The sequence below is a fragment of the Acinonyx jubatus genome, chromosome X, assembly GCF_027475565.1.
Source record: "Acinonyx jubatus isolate Ajub_Pintada_27869175 chromosome X, VMU_Ajub_asm_v1.0, whole genome shotgun sequence".
In the NCBI taxonomy this organism is placed as follows: Eukaryota; Metazoa; Chordata; class Mammalia; order Carnivora; family Felidae; genus Acinonyx; species Acinonyx jubatus.
Genome location: NC_069389.1, coordinates 11194284 through 11213642, shown reverse-complemented (window position 1 = coordinate 11213642; position 19359 = coordinate 11194284). Strand labels below are relative to the sequence as shown.

Here is a 19359-nt window from a genome sequence, read left to right as displayed (position 1 = left end):
CACATCCTAAGACTCGTTGCCACACCCCACACTGCTTTGCATTGCTCTGATTTCTTACATGTAAATTGTTCCTTCCCTTCCAGACGGCTTAGTCACTTGAGTCAGGCATCATGCTTTCTCTCTTCTTTGACACACCTACCAGATGTAAACTATTTTTTTTTTTTTTAGAAACACAGAAGCTCAGTAAGGATCAGTTGACTAGTAACTCAGTGCAGGAAAATTCGGTATAGTCGAAGTACATCCTTATTGAGTTTCCAAATATTAAATTTGGCAATTTTAATTAAGAAATATGTTTATATTTTTTAAGATGTGCCATTGTGGAAGAAGAGCTTGTCATCAAGTCAGCCAACTAAGGCTTTAGTTCCACTTCTTCTCTGGGCGCCTAGAAAACAGATTGGCTAATCTCTAAGGTATATTGCAAATTACATATTTTATAAGTCTATGATGGAAATCTTTCTCAACTGCTTTACACAGTACTCTGAATTTTTTAAAATAGAACATGCTGAACAGAAATTAGCATTTTTTAAAATGTCAGAGTCATTATTAGGAATGTCAATTATTATGCACTGACAGTGTGATGCCGCCAAGGGGTTATTGTGATATGTGGGGCTGCTTACTCTCCAGAGCATGTGGTTTTTATTTTTTAATTAATGTTTGCCATTTAATTTCCTCTTTTAATGTCAGACTGTCACCCGTCACTTATTGCTGGTGCCAGTTCTGCCTGTATTAATACCTTTCCTGTCCTCATTACACCTAATTTGGGACTTCTAACCTAAGGTTATTTGGGGGAACCCAGTAATGATAAGCTTGTTTGACTTATGTCTGAAATTGGTCATTTAGTCCCTCAGCAACCATTTACTGGGTGCCTGTACCTGCGTGTGAGGCTCCAGATGGTGCAGGGGCTAAAGAATTAATAGTTTATGAACTCTCTTGATAACCTTGGGGGATTTCCCAGTGAGAAAAGTATCTGAACTTTAGTGCAGAGCTTCTGCAGGATTTTTTCTTCACTTCTCAGTTTCCAGTCCCTTTCCTGATGGCCAAGTTTCCCAGACAAGACACCTATAGGTAATACGGGACTTAATAATAACAGTGCTTAATCAACACGGGAAGGAACTCTCCCAAGAATAGGCAAAGAGACATGAGAAAGGGCAGAAAGTCCAGAAATAGATTGCATGTATATACGGGAACTGGGTTTATACAGAAGTAGTTTTCCAAAACAGGGAGAAAAGGATGAGTTATTTATTGTCTCATTTAATTCTTACAATAAGCTTGTGACCCAGGTAGCATTCTTCTCCCCATTTTATAGATACAGTAAAGGAGGGGTTCGGAGCCTTGCCCAAAGTCTCAGTGGTAGATCTGGGATCTGGGAGAAAAAGCATTATTTTTGGTCTCTTACTACCCATGCTCATACTGGGCTATTTCATGTGTTAGAGGATCTGAACCCTTCATAGTGGTCAAGGAATGCAAATAGAAAAGCACTTCTCAACCAGTTCTCAATTTCACCTCCCAGGGATATTTAACAACATCTGGAGACATTTTTGGTTTGACAACTGTAGTGGGAGGGATGCTCTTGGCATCTAGGAGGTGGAGACCAGGGATGCTGCTAAATGCCCTGCAACAGAGGACAGCCCCCAAGAATGATCTGGCCCAAAATGTTGATAACGCCGAAGTTGAGAAACCCGACAGTAGAGAAAAGAAGACTCAGAGCCCTTCACTGGTAATGTGGGTTGGATTAAAATAAATAGTAATAGTGCATTTGACATCTGTTTTTTATTCCTTTTTTTTTTTTTTTTTTTTTTTTGGTCATACCATGCTGAAGCAGGAAACAAGTGGGAAGAGGATGGGAAAAAGCTTCTTATGCTTAGAAATACCTGGAGACATTGTCATTGTATCCTTCCTATAGGAATACAAGTAAAATCTAAAGATCTGCTATGTATGTGTGGTAGACATTACTAATATTTGCCACCAGGATTTCCGATCTTTTTTCTTTTGGTTGGGGGCACATGCCCTCTTGAAGGTACTTGTAGTCATGTGACTGAAATGTGAGTTATGGGTGGAAGCCAGTCTATGATGTTCCATATTCTCTTCCTAGACCACAGTAATCATGGGAGTGTATGTTGGGATGGAGAAACCAAAAAATCTAAGCAGTGTGGAAAACTGTGCCAACACGTGGAGAACAGCAACCCTGCCCAGTCTTCCAGATCTGCTAAAGACTTTGAGTAAGAGAATCTTTTGTTGTTACACCACTGTGAATTTTGGAATTATCACTGTAGCATATCCTAACTTATCCTAATATATCCAAGTTAATTAGCAAGTAGTTTGCAATTCTCGAACCCAGAAATTTCCGGGATGTTACTTCTGCCTTTGGAATCAGGATATATTAATATTTCATATACGTATTTATTCACACTGCTTTTGCAAATTCTGATTAGCACTGAGGTCCTAGCAAGATGTTAGTCTTTATAAAACTCCAGTGACTGTGCAGTAAGCACCAAATGTTGTCACATATCGTTGTTGGGTCTGTATGTGAAAGCATATTTTTTTAGGCTTTGGAAATACATTTTATGTCTGAAATGATTTCTTTCGGCATTAGAATACATTCTGAATTGTGACATCCCCAGCTTGATGACTTTTACCTGTTTATTCTATAAATTCTATTATGTAAGATATAAGGTAGATTTTACTTAGTTTCCTGAATTTCTTGATTAGAAATTGTGAAGATTCTAGGACAATGGTAATCAGCCTCTCCCTCTTCTCTTCCAATCACTTTACTCTTTGTTTCACCATAATTTGAATCAAAACTATATCATATTTCTCTGACCTTTTGGAGACAATACACCTTAGTCTCAGAATCCAGAGGCTAGAGACCAATCTTTTCTTTTCAAGTTATCACCAGTACTTTGGTAACATTACATTATCTCTACAACCCAATGTGAGTTTTACCACCCCCCTTCCAAAAGTGTAATCATTTTAACTCACATCTAACATGGTCCTTACTGAATTTATTTACCTACTCAAGAGCATTTATGTACTTCACTGCAATCTTATAACTTGATTGAATGAGCGATAACCTTAATCTCAGGGTCAGCTGCCTGGAAATCCCCCAACTTTCTGCCTTCTAGGTGCTGTGTCTCTTTTCCCTTTGATGTCGGGTGAACTTCCCTGGGACACAGTCTCTCAGGCAGTAGAAAATTTAACATGCTTACCAAGATGCCTGGGCAGTTCTCTGCATCTCACTTTCTTGTGGTCAATCCACACTGTGGCCTGTTGCCCTGTTACCCCCTGGACCCTGGTGGCTGCTGTCTTCTCTCCATACCACCTGTGATTTCTACATGCCTGTATCACCTCTAGCTTGGAGTACTCTTTTACACTACCCCAGAGTGCTCCTGTGACAGATTTCCATGGGGGGTTCAGGGGGAACACAGGGGTATCACAGCTCAGAATAGTCAAGACAAGTCATATAAAATGGAATCTTGGGCACTCCAGTTCTCAAGAATCCCTTGGCCAACCTCATCACTGGGAATCACTCAGTGGATGTGTTTCTTCTCTAGCCACAGCATGTCACCTGATACCGGGCCTTCTTTCACTGTTGTACTCTCCTCACATATCCCCTCCTCTCCTTTCTCAGCGCCCTCACTCGCTCTCCATCAAACTCTCCTTTGAAACCCATAATTGCCCTTACTCTAGTATGTCCAACAGTTTGACTTTCCCAATCTTTAACTCAACCCTGCTGCTGCTTTTTCATTTTATAAACTTCAGCCAGTCATTCTGCCAAACAAAGGCCATCTACTCTGGGTATATACCCTTTACAAACATAGGCTTTCAGATTAGCATTTTTTAAAAATCTGTCACATTGTTAGGATTGAGAATTCTTAATTTCTCAATGAGGAGCAAGCAAAATAAAATATCAAGGTATTTGAGAAGCCTAAGAAGGAGCAGACAAGTTTATGGGCAACAGTAGCAGGTGAGAGTACAGTTATGTTGTTGAGTTGTAGCTGACGGGATCAGAGCGGTCAGAATTGGCCATGCAATGGAGGCTCTCGGGAAGTATCACGTGGACAGAAGGAAGCTGTTGAACGATGTAAAGGAATAGAACATCATGCTCCAAACAAGAATGATCACTCTGGCTTCAGTCAGAAGGCCCCAGTCAGAGTGGAATGAGTGAGAACAGTTATAAGACCTTTACTCCAAAAGGAAATCTAAAATGCCTGGGCTGAGGCAGGACAAGGGTAGTGGGGTAAAATGCATTTGAAACTGTTAAGAAGGTGGGATTCAAGGAGTTTGGCAGCTGGGTGGGCAGACGAGTCAGTGGGAGGATGAACCTGGCTTGAGCAGTTGAGGGGGTGACGTTGTGCCCTCTAAGATAAGGGGATGGGGAGGAGGAGCACTTTGGGGTGGGGGGGGAGGAGAACAGGGATTCAGTCATGCCTGCAGTCAGTTTGAGGTACCCTCATGAAGATGTTGAGTAGGCAGCTGTAGCCTGACAGGTGCCGGCACCCACAGATTTATCATACTTGGTTTTAAATGCTCTTGAGGATCATGACATTGCTAAAGCACCAACATAAACCAAGGGGTAAAAGATTGGTGTTTCAGAGTGAGTCAGTGGTCTGTGACTAAGACTCAAACATCTCCTTTTTGTGGGGTGAGGAGAATGCAGGAAGGGTAGGCTCGGAGACAAAGGGGAGAAGTTGTGGCCAGTAAGGTGAGAAGGGGGAGGTGACAAATACAATGGAAGCATGTGGGGTTTGAGTGGCCAGAGGGACATGCAAAAGCCACTAGAAAGTCAGGACTGGGCTGGATTAGGGAAACACAAGTCTAGTCTGTTTTGCCAAATTGCTGCCTTTGATTTCTTAGCTCTGTTAAATGGGCTGGAACTGAAAAGCAGACTTTAGCATTTTCAGTTTGCTCTACTTTCTACAAGGCACCCTGTCACATTTGGCAGAGGCAGGTAGCCCTTTAATAATCTGCAGAGGGTTTGAAGTGAGTAATAAACTTGGAAAAGGAGGATGAAATCTAACCCACGTCAGCAGAATTATAACTTTGTTGTCCCTACCATGGATGAAAAACAAGCATGGTGTTTGAAACCAGAAGCATGCTAAATTTTTGCTTCTTACACTTTAATTTTTTCTTATTTTAATTTTTCTGATGTCTATGTGATGTTCCCCACTACCTTCTGTCCCCCCAAAAATCTTGGCAAGAGTGTCTTCTCCCTAACACTCCTCTGCCACCCTCCAGACTCCTGTGCCATGGACACCCACCCAAAGAATTATTACTAGGTAATTTAACTGAAAAAGGCGTTTCAAACTTTCTTCTTTGGTGAAGAAACACATGGTGGTCATTTAAAAACATTGAGCGGCTAAAGGAATTCCAGAGGTCTTTCAGACAATAGATTAAACTGGAGTCTTGTTCCCCAATAACATACGCTAGCACCAAGTTTAGCGCTGAAATCCAAGTTCCGTCTGTGCTTTGCCCTGGCACCATACCTGCCTGTGCTTAGTCGACAGGTCTCAAAATCCCAGGGTGATCTGCATATCTTGTCCTTAGGAATAAAAGCCACTCCCTTTAGGTGAGCTCGAGCCTGAGTTGTTCCTAACAAAATCCTTTTGGTGTATACAAAATAACAGGTTTCTTGGAGTCAAGAGACAAATTCCTGAGGTCAAGACCACAGCATGGCCCCATTGACTCTTTTCTACTAATGCAGGCTCTCAAAATAAAGCTTGGTTGTCATATACTGGCACGAAGACAATTTACTCAAGTCTCAGCAGTACCTAGATCTGAAGATACCAGCACCAGTGCCCTAATTTTTCCACAATTTGTTGCATTTGGTGCAAAAATCCTTTCTTTTTGAAATACTTCTCCAAGGTCCATGGTAGAAACCATGGCCTGCTGACTTTAAAGGAGAGGGTTGATTGAAAGCCTGTATATTTCTTGGGTTGTTTGATTGCACTTCAGCTTAGAAACCAAACGGAAGAGGGTATCAAATGCAGTTATCTAACATCTTCATTCACCTGTGTGTCTCCAGGCACACTAATTCAATATGGCCAAACTGAACTTATTATCTCTGCTCACAGTGTTGCTGTCCTCCTCCTTTCCTGTCCTGATGGCTAGTACTGCCATGTCCCCCAGACACCCAGTTGAGAAGGATGGGAGTTATCCAAGACATGTCTTGCTTCTTCACCAGTCTCCAAATTCTCTTGATTTCTGCCTCTACCATCTCTTATTTCCTTTCTCTCCTCTGCTTTCCCACCACTTTAATTAAGGTCTCCACCATGTCTTACTTACATGGTCTACAGTAATAGTGTTCTGTTGAATTTTACTGCCTCGAAACAGCTTACCACCCCCGATCTCAGCAATTGGCTTTGTCCTCCTTACAGAATGCCCCTGCTGTGTTGCAAATCTGATTGTTTTATTACCGCTTAAGACCCCTCAGCGATTTCCCATGCATGACTCCAGGATGATGTCTGAACCCTTTAGCATAACCTCCAAGGTATTCTCACTATGGCCTGGTCACTACCTTCCTTCCTTACTCCATGATCCACCGTTGTGCTGTGTGACCCCATGTTTCAACCATATCATATGATGCCATGTGATAATCCTGTAACACACCAAGTTCCACGGGCTTGCCATTCGTTTCACGTATCCTGCATTTTCCATTCTCTCTGCCCTGAGTGTCCTTCCTCCTCTCCTCTGACTGGCGAAACTCCAGGGTGTGTTCATGTGTATTGGATCATAACCAAACTGTGTATCCATCTGGGGGTCATGTTTTTAAAAGTCTGAAAAACATAGGTCTAGGGCATGATCATAATTTCTAAATCCCCTTTAGTCTAAAAATGACCACTGCCCCCTTGCACAGTACACAAGCACGTATGAAAAAACAAGAGAGAAAAGTTTCAGGAAACAGTTACCTTTACTATATGGCAGGCATGCTCATATTTTCTATTCTAATTAGACTATCCCATTCTGTTTTGTTTTGTTTTGTTTTGTTTTGTTTTGTTTTGTTTTAAATTCTGGTTGTGCTTACTCTTGGCCCTACCAAGAAACAGCTGTTTGTAAGAGGGAGCTATGCATGGTTGGTGGCATTGGTATCAAGCTGATGAATAGAATTCCTTGCATTTTAAAGAACCAAAATTGGTGTGAAAAGCAGCTCAATTCTGATTCTTCCAAGAGCTGAATGAAGTCGCCTGATTAACGGAGCATGAACTCAGAGACCGGAATGGCCGAAGACCATGGAGACCCAGTGATTTTGGTTTTAGGGATTTGGAGGCCCGTGCTATGGCCTCATCATTTGAGAATGCTTCCAGCAGCCACCCTGGGGGTCAGCGAAATCAGTGTAGCGCTTCTGCTTCAGTTGTTCCCGCTGCTCTGGTTGTTCTCTGTGCAGAGCAAACTGACTGACAATTAGCAGTTGAGCCTGTAAACAAAGTCCGTGCAGAATTTCAATCCCTTACTAATGAGCAGTGATGTTTGTCAAGAGAACACTGTTGTTTATTCTATTGGATTTCACATGCAAAAATATTATTTGGTATTTTTGCAACCAGGGAAGAGGGAAGAGAGGAAGTTAGAGATCAAGGCAGATGCAAACAGGCCAAAATGGCAAGTAATAGAACTTTCACATATGTATTAAGCCAAGTTTTAAGTGAAATTATTTAATTATTTAGTTAATTTAATCTAATTGTTTATTAGATTAGAACATTTATCTTTTATTCCCTCAGCAGGTACAAAGTATAGGGAGGTTCAAGGCAAGGGGAGATTTCAGCTTAGTCAGTAGCTCTTTTCAGTACTTCCTGGATTTGCTTGGTAGGGGCTGTTGTATGTAACAAAGTTTTACAAACTAGGTGGCTTGAAACAATAGAAATGTATTCTCTCATGGTTCCAGGGGCTAAAAGTCTGAAATCAAGGTGTGAGCAAGACCATATTCTCTGAAGGCCCTGGAAGGGGATCTTTCCTTGCCTCTTCCTAACTTCTGGTGGTGTGCGGGCAGTCCTTGGTTTCCTTGGCCTATAGATACATCACTTTGGTCTCTGCCTCCTCCTTCTTCACATGGAATTTTCTCTTCGTGTCTCCGACTTCCTGTAGTGTTCTCTCTGTCCCTCTCACTACAGGCTGATAGTGTTTTTGCTGGTATAAAATTCTCAAAAATTTGTCAGTTTTCTGGTGAAATTCATGGGAGTCCTATGCATTAGACATGAGGATCCTCCACAGATCCTTCCTGAATGACCCCGTCACTATTCCTGGCTTCTGCCAGGATGGTTGATTGAATCCATAAATCACATGTCCAGTCTCTTCAACAAACTATTATCTATTATCCAGCCACACCCTTGGTGTTCTCTCCAGAGCACATTTTCTCATCTTTTGCTATCTGAATAGGCTGAGAATTTTTCAGAGCAAGTGCTGGTCCCTTTTGGTTTGACCATTCTTTCTCAATCTGTCCCTTTCCTTTAACATTTTATTATAAGCAGCAAGGAGAAACCAGGCCACACCTTCCACACTTTGCTTGGAAATCTCCTCAGCCACATATCCAAGTTCATCACATGTAAGTTCTATTTGGCATGAAACTCTAGGATATGATTCAACCAAGTTCTTTACCACTTTATAACAAAGATCAACTGATTGTACATGTTAATCACACCTACAAAATACCTTCACATAAACATATAAATCAGTGTTTCATTAAATAACTAGTTACTATAGCCTAGCCGAGTTGATAAATAAAACTAACCATCACACCCCCAAAGTCAGACTTGGTCATGTTTATCAGTAAGTATCTGATATTTTATAAGATAAAGTATTGCTTACTTGTGCTTTTATTTGTGAGTTTTAGGCTTTATACTTAAAAGTCTTTTGTATTTGTTTTATTTTATTTTTATTTCTTCTTCTTCTTTTTTTTTTTTTTAAGAGAGAGAGAGCATGAGCAGGGGAAAGGGAGAGGGAGAGAGAAAGAGAACCAAGCAGGCTCCACACTGATGCGGGGCTCGATCCCACAACCCTGGGATCATGACCTGAGTTGAAATCAAGAGGCCGGTGCCCAACTGACTGAGCCACTCAGGTTTTATTTTAAATCCTTGCTTTGGAATACATATGGTTTTGAAAATGCTAGTTATTAAATGCTCTCCTGTTAACTATCATGTCTCTATATAAAACATTGCTTTGTTGCAGTAAGAAAAGTATTTTGAATTTTTAAAATTTCTGTCATGAAATTGAGTTTTTTATCACATGCAGTTTTCACACCCACGTGCATGATATGGTGCAACATTAGGGCTGGCAAAACACAAACTACAGGGCTATGTGCTTTCTTGTTAAGGGCTTACAGCATCAAGAGACACAAGAGTGGATCCAGATGATAGAAGAAACCCTTGTGTACCTATTGGAATCACCTGGAGAGCTTTTAAAAATCCCAGACCCATTAAATCAGAGGGCTAGGGGTGGTAGATAGGTGTTAGTGTTTGTTAAAGTTCCCTAGGGGCGCCTTGGTGGCTCAGTCAGTTGAGTGTCCAACTTTGGCTCAGGTCGTGATCTCATAGCCCGTTCTCACGGTTCAAGCCCTGTGTCAGGCTCTGTGGTGACAGCTCAAAGCCTGAGCCTGCTTTGGATTCTGCATCTTGCTCTCTCTCTGCCCCTTCCCCACTTACGCTCGCTTGCTCGCTCTCTCTCACAAAAATAAATGAACGTAAAAAAAAAAAATAAAGTTCCCCAAATGTGATGGTTTAAAAATATATCTATAAATCCTTTGATACTCCTTTCTCCAAGAAGTGAAAGTTAATTCCTCCCTCAGTGAGTGGGCTGGACTTAGTGACTTGTTTCTAACAAGAGCATACGGTGGCAGGGACTGTGTGTGACTTCTGAAACTAGGCCATAAAACACTTTGAGGCTTCCTCCTGGCTTTCTGTCTTGAACCACATGCTTTGGGGCAAGTGGGCTACCATGGTCATGACACTCAAGCAGCCCTAGAGAGTTCCGGGTTATAAGGAACTGGGAGGCCTCCTACCAATAGCAGCAAGGAACTGAGGACTTTGCAATGGTTAATTTTATATATTGAAGGGAAAGAAAAATTCTTACTCCACCTTTCAAAGTCTTCCAGCTGGACTGAGAATTAAATTGACATGAGACAGACTAACAGGAGAAAAAACCCCAAGTTTTATTATGTGTGCACACAGGCCCAATAATTACATTGAGACCAAAGAAATGACCAAAGCAGGCAGGTTTTTGTACTTTTTAGGCAAAGAGACAATAAATCAGAGGAACTGACAGGACAAAGAAAATTTAACTTTGGGGTCTTTGATTAGTAAGGAATTCTAAACAATTTGGGCTGGGGTAGAAAATTAGTAAAAAGTAGCAAGGGTTATTTATACAGCTTTCTCAGCCCTGAATTTCCTATCTCTGGTGATGAGGATGTCTCTTTACCTCCTGATACAGGGAGGGTATCTTTCACATGAGAGATTTATTTCTTGCTTTCAGGCGGACAAAGGAGGGCCTGAGTGGCCTTCTTGTGCAGGTTGTCTCTTAAGTAACTTTTCCTTAACATAATCAGTATGTCAAAGTGGCACATTTTGGAGCAGCCTGCCCTTGGGCCCTACAGATTCAATTTAACTGGGCCACAGGGTTTCCGGACATTCGGACAAATACTATTCTGGGTGTGTCTGTGAGGGTGTTTCTGGATGAGATTAACGTTTGAATAGGTAGACTGAGTAAAGCAGATTGGCCTCCCTAATGGTTACGGGCCTCATCTAATCCATTGAAGACCTGAATACCACAAAAAGACTGAGTGAGAGGGAACTCCTCTTACCTGAGTGCTTGAACTGGGACATCAGTCTTTTCCTGCCTTTGGACATGAACTGAAATACCTACTGTTCTTGGGTATCAAGCCTGCTGGCTTTGGGACTGGAATTGACACCATCAGCTCTCCTGCTTCTCAGGCTTTTGAATTTGGACTGGAATCACAGCTTTGGCTCTCCTGGGTCTCTAGCTTGCTACCTACAGATCTTGGGACTTCTCAGCCTCCATAATCATGTAAACAAATTCCTAATTTTATATATATATTATATATATAATATATGTACAAATATATATAATATATATACATATATATACATATATACAAAAATATATATATGTAAATATATATAATATATATACATATATATACATATATACAAATATATATATGTGTATATATATACACAAATATATATATATATATACAAATATATGTATATATATATATTTGTATCCTATTGGATCCTCTTTGGAGAAGTCTGTCAAATCAGCCTTCTGTCAATCGCCATGTAAGAGAACCATCTTGGAAGCCCCATTCAAACCTTCAGATGACTGCAGCCCAGACTGTGGCAACCTCATGAGAATTGCTGAGCCAGAAACTTGAACTAGGCTATTCCCAAATTCCTGAGCCATAGAAACCGTATGGGATAATAAATGTTCATTGTTTTCATCTACAAAGTTTTGTGGTAATTTTTCATATAGAAGTAGATTAGACCACCCTAGGTGATACCAATATACGGCCAAGCTTAAGGCGCACTGCCTTACTCTTCTGTCTAAAAATCATGAAATACTTGCCTTTTAGGTACTCATAGGGATCTTTAGCACTTATTTGTGTTGTAACAGATCTGTCAAATGTCTCACTGAAGCAACAGATCTGTTGCGCTAACTCTTCTGCACTTCTCAATAATTTCCAGTTTCGTCCTTATGTCCAGTCACATCCTCCATCAGTGAGCTTCATACCTGGACCATGTTACATTGACCTGGCCCTTTTCTCTATGCACTTGACTTCCCAGAATTGACTTCCCAGCTCCAGTGATTCTGGTATCTTATGTTTGGGTGTAGACATCTTTGTGTTTGGGACAGGGTAAAAGCCCAGTGAAAGACAGAGTATTGTTCTCAATGTCTCTGCTTATTTGCACCTTTCTTCTTTATTTTCAGAAGAAATTCCCACTGGAAAAATAACGGAAGCCACTGCACACAAATTCCCTCAATTTTCTTGCCATCATGCTGCTTTTGTGTGCAATCTTTTCTGTCCTCTGGCTGTTGTTCTTGAAGAGTTGCTGTTCTCCTTTTCATGGGCGAATATTCCCACCTCTGTTCTGCATCTTCACTGCTCCCCCATCTCCTAGTCTCTTCTCATTGAAACTACTCGTAACTCGAAACTACTCTTTCCTCAGCTGAACTCTAGACTTCTAGAAAGCAAGAGGAGTGTCTAATTGATGAAGATTCATTGAATATAGGAGTGAATACATTACTTTTGAAAATACAGGAACACTTAAAAATAGAGTTATTCTTTGTCCACGTCTACCCCCAAATTTGTATTTCGTTTCATCAAAAAGGAAAACTAAGATGAAAGTTAGAGCCTCTTTTCCAGAGATGTAGTGAAGGAAGCTACTGGCTGGTGGTACCTACCAGTTTGGCAATGTAATGGCCACTTCACAACATTTAAAGCATTATATTGAAACAAGAAGCCAGAGATTCAAGACATTTTTTCTCTTACTGATACCTGAGTATTCTTGATTTCTCTTTATTTTGTAGAGTCAGAAAGGCATGTCCACTCAAAGAGCCTAATGAAATTTTCTGTAGGAAGCAGAATAACAGCCATTATTGGGTGTGAGGATCCCTGTAGCAGGGTGGCTGCCTTTGCTCTCAGTCATACCCTTTATTATATTCTCCTCTTGGAATGTGAACTGTGCACTGAGTACATTGGATTCTTGCCTTGCCCCCAATATCGTGCCTATTTTCTCTATACTCCACAGGCCTGTTGTTTGTTTTCGAAAACTCCATCCACTGCCATGACTTAGGGACAGTAAGACACAGGAAGGAACATGGACTTTGTATTTAATGAGAGTTAGTTGAATCCTGCTTCTGCCATTGATTAGCTATGTGGCTTTTGGGAAGTTTTTTCGTCTTTCAAAATCTCTTTTAAAATGAAAAAATGTCCTCATCAGTAAAAATAATGCATAGGTCAGAGTTATCACGGACATTGCATGAGATCATTTTAAAAACATTTGTTATGGTGGCAGTTTTGTTGCTTTCCATATTCACAGGTGACTTCCTAACATACATAGTCCCAGTTTTCTCCTTAGATCCAAATCCATGATTACAACTGCATATCTCAAAGGCACCTCATAAAGGTATCTTCAACACAGTGATTCAACCCATATCTTTCCTTTCATCCTTTCTTTTCTGGTGTTCTCTAGTTTAATTAACAGCAACGCCATTCAGCTGTCCAACCTAAAAACCTTTGCATCATCATCCATCTTTCATCTTCCTCCCCCTCAGTCCCCAGGATCTATCAGTCAACAAACTGTTGATTCTGTCTTGATGGTACGTTAAAAATATAACCTGTCCTCTTCCTCCCTATTCAACTGCTTTAGTTCTGACTCTTGAACCTGGGCCTGGGCCATTGCCTGGGCCATGTAAACAAAAGCATTTCATTCATTTGCTTACCCACAAGACACATTTTTTTTTAAATTTTTTTTAACGTTTATTCATTTTTGAGACAGAGAGAGACAGAGCATGAATGGGGGAGGGGCACAGAGAGAGGGAGACACAGAATCGGAAGCAGGCTCCAGGCTCCGAGCCATCAGCCCAGAGCCCGACACAGGGCTCAAACTCATGGACCGCGAGATCGCGACCTGAGTCAAAGTTGGATGCTTAACCAACTGAGCCACCCAGGCGCCCCCCACAAGACACATTTGTAACAGTGTTCTAGAGGACCCCACAGCCCTTGTAGCTTCTTCAGATCCCCCACAGTGCTTGCCAAGGACCATGCAGTTGATGCTGTGGACCCCAGTAGCCTGAGCCAGTGAGTCACCGCAGCCCCCACACCCAGAGTCTCCACACACCCCTTCAGTTGGCACCTTGCATTACTAGACCCAGCGTCACAGCCTACTCCAGTGTGCCTCCACCCACTGGTGAAGGTCTTTCCTTGCTAAAGTCAGCCCATAAAGTTTGGAAGAGACGACTGCTTCTTCAGCCGTGCAGATACGTATAGAAGGCTACAGGGATCACAAAGAATCAGGGAAATATGACTCCACTAAGGAAACATAGTAAACTTTTAGTTCAAATTGACCCCCAAAGAAGTGGAGATACATTAATTGCCCCAAAAAGAACTCAAAATAATTGTTCTAGAGGTTATTAGAGAACTACAGGACAATGCAGTTAAACAATTTAATGAAATCAAGGCAATGATGTAAGAAAAAATTGGAAGTCTAACAAAAAGATAGAAAACAAAAAAGAACCAAACAAATTTTTGAGCTCAAAAAACAAAGCCTGGACTGAAATTCCTTAGAGAGCCTCAACAGCAGACAGGACCAAAGTGAAAAGTCAGTCAGCTCAAAGACAGATCATTTAAAATTGTCCAATTAGAAGAACAAAAAGAAAAAAGAATGAAAAGAAATGAAGGAAGCCTATGGTCCTTAGGGACACAATTAAGAGAAATAATCTATATATCATTGGAGTCCCAGAAGAAGGAGAGAGAGAGAGAGACAGAAAGCTTATTTTATTTTACTTCATTTATTATTTTTTAAAGTTGATTTATTTGTGAGAGAGAGAGAGAGAGCACAAGCAGGGGAGGGACAGAGAGAGGTGGGGGACAGAGGATCTGAAGCCATCTCCATGCCCACAGCAGGGAGCCCAATGTGGGGCTTGAACCTAGGAACCATGAGATCATGACCTGAGCTGAAGTTAGATGCTTAACTGACTGAGCTACCCAGGTGCCCTCAGAAAGCCTATTTTAAAAAATAGTGGCTGAGAACTTCCCAAACCTGGGAAGAGACTTGGAATCTAAGTTCATGAAGCTAATAGGCACCCACCCCCCCTAAATTTGAATCCAAAGCAATCTACTCCAAGACCCATTATAATAACACTGTCTGAAATCAGAGACAAAGAGAAGTTTTAAAGCAGCAGAAAATTCTCTCACACAGTTGAGCCCATATAAGGCTTTTAGCAGATTTCTTAGTAGAAACCTTGCAGGCCAGGAGAGAATTGCATGATATATTCAAAATGCTAAAAGAAAAAACCTGTCAGCCAAGAATAGTTTACCCAGTAAAATTGTCCTTCAGGAATGAAGGTGAGATAAAGACTTTCCCTAACCAACAAGAGCTGAAGGAGCTCATCATCACTGGACCTGCCTTAAAGGAAATGCTGGAAGGATTCAAGCTGAAATGAAAGTACACTAACGAGTAATACAGAAAGGTGAAAATATACAACACACTGGTAAAGGTATGTATATATAGTCAGATTCAAATACCTTCCTGAAATATGATGGGATGTTTACCACTTAACTGTATTATACAGATTAAAAGACAAAGGTATTAAAAATAGCAATAGCTACAATAACTTGTTAATAGGTGCACAACATAAAAAGATGTAAATTGTGGTATCAAAAAGCTAAAATGTGGGGTGGGAGTAAAAGGAAAGAGTTTGTATGCTCAGTCGGTTAAGCGTCCGAATTCGGTTCAGGTGATGATCTCATGGTTCGTGGGTTCGAGCCCCACGTTGGGCTCTGTGCTGACAGCTCAGAGCCTGAAACCTGCTTCGGATCCTGTATCTCCCTCTCTCTCTCTGCCCCTCCCCAACTCGTGCTCTGTTTCTGTCTCAAAAATAAATAAACATAAAAAAATTTTAAACATAAAAAAATTTTAAACAAATAGGCCTAAGGGTAACCACAAAGCAAAACCCTATGGTAGAGAGGTACAAGATTAAGAGAAGGGAATCAAAGAATACCACTACAGAAAATTACCACTTCACAAAGGAAGACAGCAAGAGAGGAAGAAAGGAACAAGGGAACTACAGAACAGCCAGAGAACAATTAACAAGATGGCAATAGTAAGTCCTTACCTATCTAATTATGTTCAAATGTAAGTGGAGTAAATTCTCTAACTCAAAGGGCACAAAGTGGCTGAGTGGATTTAAAAAAACCAGACCTGAGGATATGTTGCTATGGAGTCTCACTTCAGCTTCAAGGACAACGATAGGCTGAAAGTGAGGAAGGGGAAAAGATATTGCATGCAAATGGGAAACCAAAAGAGAGCAGGGTAGCTATACTTATATCAGACAAAATAGACTTTGAGTCAAAAACTGTAATAAGAGCAAAGAAAATAATTATATAATGATAAAAGGATCAGTTTGTCAAGAGGATATAACAATTGTAAATACATATCCACCTAGTATTGGAACACCTAATAGCGACAGAGCTGAAGGGAGTTGTAGATGAGAATACAATAACAGTAGGGGACTTTGGTACCTCATTTTCAAAACAACCTAAGTGTCTATTGATGGATGAATAAATAAAGATGTGGTCTAAATGTATGCAATGGAAGATTATTCAGCCATAGAAAGAAGGAAATCCTGCCTTTTATGACAACATGGATAGACTCTTATGCTAAGTGAAATTAGAGAAAGCAAAATATTCAATGATCTTATGTAGGGAATCTAAAAACATTGAAATTGTGGAAACAGAGTGGAATGACGTTTGCAGGGGCTGAAGGGTGGGGGACATCAGGAGATGTTGGTCAAAACCTACAAACTTATAAGCATACATTAAAAGATGAGTAAGTCCTGAGGATCTATCGTACAGCATGGTGACTATAGTCAACAATGCTACACTGTATTCTTGAAAGTTGCTATGAGAGTCGAGGCTTAATGATCTCACCATAACAACGGTAACAACAAGAATAACAAAATGGTAATCATATGAGGTCAAGGATATGTTAAGTAACTTTATTGTAGTAAACATTTCACAATGTATGCATGTATCAAATCATCACTTTAAACTTACAGAATGGTATATATCAATTACATCTCAAGAATGCTTAAAAAAAGAAATCTATTCTTAAAAAAAGAATGCTTAAAAGAAAGAATGCATGTTAGAAAAAGCCTGCACTTTAGATTCCTTATCCAATAGCATAGGCTCTAAATAGCACATTTCCTTTTCTAATTTATAGAATCATAAATGGAAGTATTATTTATGATACAATGTGTACATTACTTCCAACTTACTTTTTGTGTTTTTAACTCGATGAATTATAACTCCTTTTATAATGAGGCAATATGTTTAATTTTTAAAATTATGCATTGATATTGAAACCCAGTTCCTGATTTCTGTTGGCCAGCAGGGTTCAATGTATGTGATCATTCCAGAAAACCACTTAGCTTCAGGGAGGGACAGGTCAGCCAGGTGGAGAAGGAGAATCAGGTTCTAAGCAAAGTAGGGCATGATAAAGTGGCTTTCATGAAGAGCCTTGCTTTGTCTTCAGATCAAACATATTCAGCATCTTGAAAAAGTCCTCTCACTAATTTGTGCACATATTTCTTTTGAGATTGATGCTTTTGGAAGGAAAGTACAAATGACAGTGTCTGAGGGCAGTGCTTTTAGTAAGATACTCCTGACCCAGTTAAAGAATCTCAGATTTCAAGGAAAAACCCATGTTCCCAATTTCCCCGGCAGGTCTGTGACACATTTGTAGTGAATTCATTACAATTTTTAAACCTTTTCCCATATAAAATATTATGAATATAAATGTATGATTTGGAGGTGTAACACAATTGTCATCCATTTTGTTTTGTTTTGTTTTGTTTTGTTTTTGCTGTTCTTACCCTAGGCAGAATGGAGGCTGTTCTGGAAATCGGACTGTTAAAATGTCCCTTTTTCAAGTGTCAACAAATGTAATTGGTTCTTATGAAAGAGGGCATGGTATCTTAATGGCTGCATTAGGAAGGAAAGGTATATTAACAATTGAGAGGATAATAGGAGGGTGTACCATTGCCTCACATATAATGAACACATAGAACACACCTTTAGGCAGTCTCCATTCTAGTTCTAACCATTGAGTATTGCAGTTTTCCCACCCTTTATTTAGGGGGAGCAGAGAAACAACAGGACAGTCTCTCACCCTCAAGATGTCTACCTTCTGTGCACTCTGTAGATGTCTCTAGTACCCAAGTCATCTCCCTTGCCTACTTCTAATTTCCACCATAGCTGTGTTGCATAGTTCCTTGTGTTGGGGAGCATGAATGCCTTTTCCCCTTCACAGGAGCAAGAACGCTTGTCCCCTTCAAGCTCCTTCTAGCTGGACTAAGAAACAAATTGACATTGATAGGGAAAAATCTGTTATATGATGGCCGCAGGACTGGTAAGGGAATTTCAGTCCCTGCCTGAAGACTTCCCATCTGGGCTCTTCTTCCCACCCTGTTTGCCTCAGGCGCCACATTACTACTAATGAGGGATTGGGAAGTAACAGACTATAAATGGTCCCCTCTGTTGATGCTCTGGGCTCAGACCTCTGGAGAATGATCTCCTCTGAGCCCACTGGTGTAAAATAAACCTCCTGCCTTCCAAGATCTCCGAGTACTGCTTGGTTCTTCTGCCAGGTAATCCAGACCAGTTTCTGTAACATTATAAGACAAATTAAGACAAGAAAAATCAAATTTAATGGGTGTACGTGTGGGGAATCCATATACACGGAAATTCCAGAGTCAGGCACAATGAGGTCTATATGTCATCCTGAACTAAGGAGAAGGGGTAGGGAGGGATCTAAGACTTCAGAGGATAGGAATGCACTTCACAGGCAATGAGAAAAGCAGATGTTTGGTGATTAGATGTTTGCCCTACCATACACATGGGTCACTCAGATAAAATTTCTCTCTGTTAATAACCCTTATTCTAGAAAAGACCCCCAATTTAGATTCTTCTGTGTGGTTAAGGGAGGGACAAAAGTTTTTCTTGAGCACATAGGGTCTCAAGTACCTTCAGCTCAAAATAATCCACATGCCAAAGTGGCACATTTGGTTGCGGTGGGTGCCTGTCTTGAACCCCTTCACTTGCATGCACAGATTTGCCACAAAAGTGTCTGTATTAGTTTCCTGGGGCTGCTGTAACAAAGTACCATGAACTTGGTGGCTTATGTAATAGAAATGTTTTGTCTCATACTTCTGGGAGGGTGGCAATTTGAGATCAAGGTGTTGGCAGGCCATGCTCCCTCTGAAGATGTTAGGGAAGGCTTGGTTCCAGACCCCTCTCCTAGCTTCTGGCAGTTTCTTGGCTTGTGGCAGCAGAACTCCAGTCTTCATATAATATTCTCTTTGTGTGTTTGTATCTGTGTCCGAACATCCTTGTCTGGGTAACGATAATGTTCATCTTGGATTAGGGTCTGCTCTAATGACCTCATTTTAAACCTTAAACTCCCCTTAAACCCTTGTTTTTGGTCTCATGGCCTTGGCTTTCTCTCCTGTCTCACTTTCTCTGTGTCTTACTACAACAACTTCTTGGGATCTGTTCTCACACAAATTACCAACACTCTGCTGAGATTATCTCCTGTCTCAGACTCTGCTTTTGAGACAGTCCAAACAGCTGCTTTC

General features: G+C 40.7%; 1 long non-coding RNA gene across 1 annotated transcript in view; it reads left to right on the top strand.

The window, feature by feature from the left end:
• The first annotated feature begins 323 nt into the window (after positions 1–323).
• Positions 324–19359, top strand: part of LOC128311558 (uncharacterized) — a 36936-nt gene continuing 17900 nt past the window's right edge. Inside the window, exons 1-2 of the long non-coding RNA XR_008290020.1 lie at positions 324–410; positions 2093–2219. This is a non-coding gene — a long non-coding RNA (uncharacterized LOC128311558). The remainder of the gene's footprint in view (positions 411–2092; positions 2220–19359) is intronic.